At 38.1% G+C, this 6,956-nt stretch overlaps 1 pseudogene; it reads left to right on the forward strand.

The window, feature by feature from the left end:
* Positions 1-5,900: 5,900 nt before the first annotated feature.
* LOC138814735 (periphilin-1-like) lies at positions 5,901-6,565 on the forward strand (annotated as a pseudogene).
* The last annotated feature ends 391 nt before the right edge of the window (positions 6,566-6,956 follow it).

The following is a 6,956-nucleotide window of genomic DNA, read 5'->3' on the forward strand; positions in this document are numbered from 1 at the left end:
CAGAAATGTTCAAATAAATAACAAAAACACAAATAAACACAAAAACCAAGTATCCACACTTAAAACTGGTACCAATTCTTAAACAGAACTAGACAACAACCAAAGCCTGAGTTGGGGACTAATGGGCCCCCAGTTCATCCCTATCAGAACTCTGCACCATTCTCACTCAGAAAGCTGAATCCAGAGTCTGGTGAGTGAGCTGGCCACCTTCACCAAGAACTTCCCCACCTCAGAAAACAGAACAGAAACCACACCAATGTAAACAAGACAGACAAGTGGCCACAAAAACAAAATCAGTTCTCAGTGAATGGGGTGACATTTCACCACTATTAACAATTGGGCCTCAAATCCATTTACCAGGGGATTTGAGTCCCCTCTACTCACCTCCAGAGGATTTTTCATTTAGATTCCTGCAAACGTGACACACAGGGGCCTTCCAAGGAGGAGAATTCCAAGTCATCTTGGAGCAAGGGAAAGAAGTCTCTAGTGGCCATCCCTTCAGACTGACAGGTTCTCCCACATGCTCAGACCTCCCTGGGCTAAGGCCTGAGGCTAAAATCTTGCTGGGAGCACTTGCAGGTAGTCAGTGGCAGTTTCATCCTGAATATGGTTGATAAATTGAAGGTGCCAAATCAGAACGACAAACAAAACACTCAACAGAAAGAAACAACTAAAGAAAAAGACACATGCTGAGGGTTGTAAATTGCCAACCAGGAAGGGCCAGACTTAGATGGCATATTCTCCAAAAAATGACGGCATGAAAGTGCCAGACTACAGATGGAAAATTTCCACAAAAATGTTGCACTAAACAGCAATTCACCAGATGGGGACTGGGGAATTCTCCCACAGACCCCGTGGGAGCCCTATAGCGTGTTCTACAAGACTCTTTGCCAACCAGAATACAGATCCCGCGGGAAAGCAGAATTACAGATACAGAACCTGCAGGTGACCAAAAATAGAGAATGGTAATGACTCAACTTACTGGCCGGGTTTTTCACCACTCCATGCTTTGGGGTCTGGGTGAGTTTATGGGGGGAAATCCCGGATGAGCCCCCAGATGAATTGCCCAGATTTTGGATGCCCCCTCACAGACAACCAGAGACCATGATCAATGCAAACAGCAAAGAGTCATTTATTGCAAGCTCGAGCTTGGTACTCTGCACAATAGGTAACCAGTGATGCTAGGAGGCCCTGAGCACAAAATTAACACAACTTTTATAGTATCAAGCAATCAAGGGTAGAGGGTCTCCACATAAGCAAGTTCACAAGTTCGGGGGGTTTAAGTCCACCCTGATGGCACTAACCTTTTTCTGATGGTACAATTAGGCAACTGTTCTATTCCTTGAGGGTGGGAAGGGTTGGTGGCAACCTGCGGTTTTTTGAGAACTGTTCCTCTTTTGAGGTTGTTCTGAGGGAAGCACAGCTACAGGTTGGTGGGGTTAATCTTAAAATGGGGTTACTGTAGCTCTTCACTAGGTATTTTATTTTTTGTAGAGCTATTACGAATGTAGTTGCTTTCCTGATTTCATCCATGCTTTCCTTATTGTTGGCATACAGAAAAGCCATGGATTTTAGAGGGTTAATTTTATACCATGCTACTTACCAAAGTTTTGAATCAACCTGATTAAATTGAGAGTGAGGTCCGTGGGATTCTTTAAATACAAGATCATGTCATCTGCAAAGAGGGAGAGTTTTACTTCATCTTTCCCCATTTGGATCCCTTTTATATTTGCATCTTGTCTTATTGCTGTAGCTAGGTATTCTAATACTAAATTGAAGATAAGTGAAGAGACTGGACATCCTTGTCTGATTTCTGAGTTAAGAGGAATGGCTTTAGTTTTTCATCATTAAGTATAATGCTGGCTGTATGTTTGTCATTTATAGCCTTTATTGTATTGAGGCAGGTTCTGTGGATTCCTAATTTTTCAAGAACCTTTATCGTAAACGAGTATTGGAAATGCTTTTTCTGCATCTATTGTGATAACCATGTGGTTCTTATTATTGCTTTTGTTGATGTAATGAATTATATTAATTCATTTGCATCCCTGAAATGAATCCTGTTTGATTATAATGTATGATTATTTGGATGAATAGTTGAAGTCCACTGGCCAAAATTTTGTTGAGAACTTTTGCTTCAATGTTCATCAAAGAAATGGGTCTATACTTCTCTTTCGTTGATGAGTCTCTGCCTGGTTTTGGGATGAGGGAATTGATGGCTTCATAGAATGAGTTCGGTAGTGAACATTCTCTTTGAATTTCATTGAAGATTTGAAGGAGTATTGGTGTAAGTTCTGCTTTGAAGGTATCGTAGAATTCCACTGTAAATTTATCTTATTCTAGGCTTTTCTTCGATGGGAGGTCTCTTATTGTTGTTTCTATTTCAATGCTTTATATGCACCTTTTAAGATGGTTCAACTGATCTTGGTTTAGTTTCAGCATGTCAATATTTGCTAGGAAATGGTCCATTTCTGCCAAGTTCTCAACCTTACTAGCATAAAGTTTTGAGAAGTATTCCCTTATAGTGTTCTGAATCTTGGTAGTTTCTGTGGTGAAATTTCCATTCTCATCTCTGACTTTATTTATTTTGCTGTGTTCTATTCTTTTTCTAAGTTTTTCTAAAGTCTATTTTGTTAATTTTATCGAAGAATCAACTCTTTGTTGGGTTGATTCCTTGTATTTTTTTTAGATTCTAATTCATTAAATTCTGATTTAATTTTGATTATTTCTTTCCGTCTACTGGATTGGGGTTTATCTTGCTGCTCTATTTCAAGGAGGTTCAGATCTATCTAAATTTTTTATTTCAGCTCTCTCCAATTTGTTGTTGAAGGAACTCAGAGCTATAAAATTACCTCTGAGTACTGCCTTTGCTTTGTCCCAGAGGATCTGGTAATTTTATATGTTCATTTTTGTTGAATATCATGAACACTGGAATTTCTTTCTAATCGCTTCCATGACCCATTGGTGATTCAACAGTGTGTTGTTTAGCATCTAAATGTTACAGGACTTTCTTTGGTGGCTTTTGGTGTTGAGTTCTAAATTTATTCCCTTGTGTTCTTAGTAATGCAAGGTATAAATTCAATATTTCTGAATTTGGACAGGTTTGCTTTGGACCTAAAATGTGGTCTATTTTGGAAAATGTTCTGTGTGCTGCTGAGAAAAACGTGTATTCTGATGCTGCTGGGTGAAATATTAGGTAGATGTCTGTTAAATCTAGGTTTTTAGATTTGTGGTTTCTCTGTTGAGTTTTTTGCCAAGTTGATCTATGAAGTGGGGATAGGAGTGTGATAAAGTTCCCAACAATTAATGTCTTTGGATCTATGTGAAAATTGAGGGAATGTAGTGTTTATTAGATAAATTTGGGTGCTCCGTGGTTTGGTGAATAGAGATGTAGAATTGTAATATCCTCCTGAAGGACCCATCCCTTAATTAGTATGTAGCGACATTTTTTTATCTATTCTCACTAATTTTAATTTGAAGTCTATTTCATGTGATATTAGGATTGTAATTCCCACCAGTTTATCGGAGCCATTTGCCCGGTAGACTTTGTTTCACCTTCAAAATATGTTTTTTTATGGACCAGTTCTGACTTCTGAAGGCAGCAGATAGAAGGATCTTGCTTTTTAATCCAACTAGACAATCTATGTCACTTAATTGGAGAGTTAAGTCAAGAGTTAGGAATGATCGGTGTTTGAGAGTTCCTGCAATGTAATCCACCTTCTTGGGATCTTCAGTGACTGGATTCTTCCTATGGTTGTTGGATTCTCAGTTTGGGTGCAGTTTCTTGGCCTTTCTTGTGGTCTTGTTGATTTTTCTATGTGTAGGCATCTTCAAGTATCTTTTATAGGGCTGGCTTGGTGGAGACATATTGTTTCAGTTTTTCTTTGCTATGGAAGGTTTTTATTTCACCTTCGGTTATCAAGGAGAGTTTCGTTGGTTACACTGTTCTTGATTGATAGTTGTCTTTAGAGCATGGCCTCGATCATCACAGGCTCTTCTTGCTTTAATTGTCTTGCTGCGACATCTGAGGTGATTCTAATTGGTTTCCCTTTATAAGTGGTTGACTTTTACTCCCTGAGAGTTTTAAGGAATTTTTCCTTTGTCTAAACTGATCCCGTATGGATTATAATGTCATGGTGGGATATCCTATTCTTGTCTAGTCTATTTGGAGTTCTAAAAGCTTCTTGTATCTGAATAGCCCTATCTTTTTGCATCTTTGGGAAATTCTCTTCTAGGATCCTATTAACCAATTTTGCTAGACCATTAAGTTATGTCTCTATGTGATCCTCCACATCCATTATCCTCAGATTAGGCCGTCAGATGGTGTCTCCCAAATGGTGAATAGATATATCATATTTTTCGGATTTGTCTTGGATAGTTGTCTGTTCTTTCTCTATAATAACCTGGCTGTCCTCACTCCCTCAGATTCGATGTTCTGCGTGGTCTAACCTACTGTCAAGACTTTCTAATTTTTTTCTTTCTTTTCCTTCTAATTGGTTGGCATTGATGGCTTCAAATTCTTTGTTGGAGCTTTGTTTTCGATCTTGTATGAAATTCTTTACTTCCTTAATTTTGTGCTCAGTGTTTATTCTAAAATCACTTAGTTGATTGGTTATGGTTTCCTTGAACTCCCATTCCTTCTGTTGGGCTCCAGTCAGCATTCCCTTTGTGATTTACCTGAATTCTTTCAGCTGTCTGTTTATAGATTCCATGAATACCTTTATTGATCTTTGTGTATTCTCATCCCCCTCTCAAAATTCCTGTATAACTCTTTGATTAGCTTCCTCACGTTCACATAATTCCTGTCCTTCTTTTTGACTGTTCTCAGCCTGCTCACACAATTCCTTTATTTCTCATTGACTCTTCTCAACATGCTCACGCAATTCTTGTATCACTCTTTGAGTAGTTCCTCATGCTCACGAGATCTCTGTGTTGATCTTTGGTTTGTCTCCTCTCTTCCTATCATGCTAATCCTGAGACGCTTGCAAGTTTTCAATCATTTCATTCACCATGTTTAGCAGTAGTGTTTGTAGAGCTTTTTGGGGACTCTCCTCTGGATTATTCATTAACTGTTCTGTCACTTGATTATCATGAATGGGAGTTGAGATACCCGGATTTGCCATTTTTCTTGTGTTTTTCTGTCTTGTTCTGACCATTTGGTATGAAAGTAAAATTGTGTGCTCGAATAGTATTTTAAGGCAAGCATCAACCAGAGTCCTTTATTTGCACAGTCAAAATGACTGCAGATAAAATGTAGTTCAACAGATACAATCTATTCAAACAAGTATGATTAATAGGCTTTGAACAGCAGAGAAGAATTTGGCAAAACAGAAATTATTACGTTTAGGGAAATATGTGGGAGAAATAAGTTTAGTTGTATGTGGAAAGGCAAAAGGGGAGTGAATTTAATCAAGTTCTAATTTCAGAGAGGGAAAAGGATTGGACAGAATGTTAGGAGAGAGATTAAAAAAAGAAAAAATTGAAAAAGAACAATTGAAATTTAAAAAGTGAAACTCAAAATTATGTGAATATAAAGAAATGTTATTGAGAGAAGAAAAGGATAGGATGAGAGGAGGGGAGGAACAGAAAGGAAATATGAAAAACTAAAAAATAAAAATCCTTAAAATTAGTTACTTGAAAATTATATAGGTATAAAGAGATAATACTGCTATTAAAGAATTTAAGCCTAAGAGTTTGTGAATAGAGTAATAAATTTCTGGATTATGTGTGTACTCAATGGGGGATAGCATATAATAATCGATGAAGGTTATATATCTGCGCCTGGGCAGAACAGCAATTAAGGCATGCAAAAAAGAAAGAGAAAAAATGAAAAGAATAAAAAAGAGGGGACATAAGCTACATAAAATAAAATTTCACTCTTTCTTGTCTACTCTCCAACCACCATGAGGAACGGAAGAGATGGTTTTAGAAGAAAAAGTTTCTACTTTTCCCATTTTTCAAGGGATCGTTCTCCCCATAAAAGGGAGCATCCATTTTTCAGAGTCACCTGGAGGTCGAAAGGACTCTCCACACAACAGATCTGGCTCCACTTTCAGCAGCAGGGGCAACTCTCCAGGACGGAGCAGAGCATATTCATTCCACAAGTCTCAGCATAGTTGTGGTGCCTGAACTCTGAGCCTGGGCGCTGACCCCCAGCTCTTCAGCTCAAGGCTAGCACTCTACCACTTGAGCCACAGCACCACTTCCAGCTTTTTTCTTTTTGCTTGTATGGTGCTGAGGAATCGAACATAGGGCCTCATGCATGCAAGGCAAGTGCTCTGCCACTGAGCTACCTCCCCAGCCCTCTACTCAGTCTTTGAAAACATCATGAGACACTTCACCTTCAAGCTCTTCAACAGTTTGTTCATCAAAGGTTTATCGGCAAAACTGCAAAACTTTCGGGATGGTTGTGAAAATGCTGATTGAAAAAGATCCTTCATTAGAACAGTCAATACAGTTTGCACTGAGGCAAAATTTACATGAAATAGGTGAGCGTTGTGTTGAACAATTGAAGCATTAAATTGCAGAGTATGATAATTCTGCTCAAGATTTTGGAGAGCATTTTTAGAAGAATAAGTGTCTAGGTATAATAAACATTAAAAGTAATCTTTCTAGATATAACCACACTCCCTCATCCACCTGTGGAACTGTGTAATTTTTTAATGTACGGGACTTTTGTGATGAAGAGCAATATTTTATTTGGCCATATTTCCAATTCAGTCAAAGGTCTAAAATAGTCTTGGAAAGATACTTTAGCTATAATTTTTTTCTAAACATAAATTCACTTAGTCCATATTCCCACAGCAACTCCCCATCTCTCCCCTCAAATGATGGTTAATTTGCTAAGCTTTGGTAAAACAATCCTGGAGAGTAGCTCTTTGTACTTACTCTACTTTACTGTCTTTGATAACATATGCTGATTTGTTTAGTCATTTGAGTATAATTTATAGGTAGAGATC

This window comes from Dipodomys merriami, unplaced genomic scaffold (genome assembly GCF_024711535.1).
Source record: "Dipodomys merriami isolate MVZ:Mamm:240054 unplaced genomic scaffold, mDipMer1.0.p SCAF_605, whole genome shotgun sequence".
Lineage (NCBI taxonomy): Eukaryota > Metazoa > Chordata > Mammalia > Rodentia > Heteromyidae > Dipodomys > Dipodomys merriami.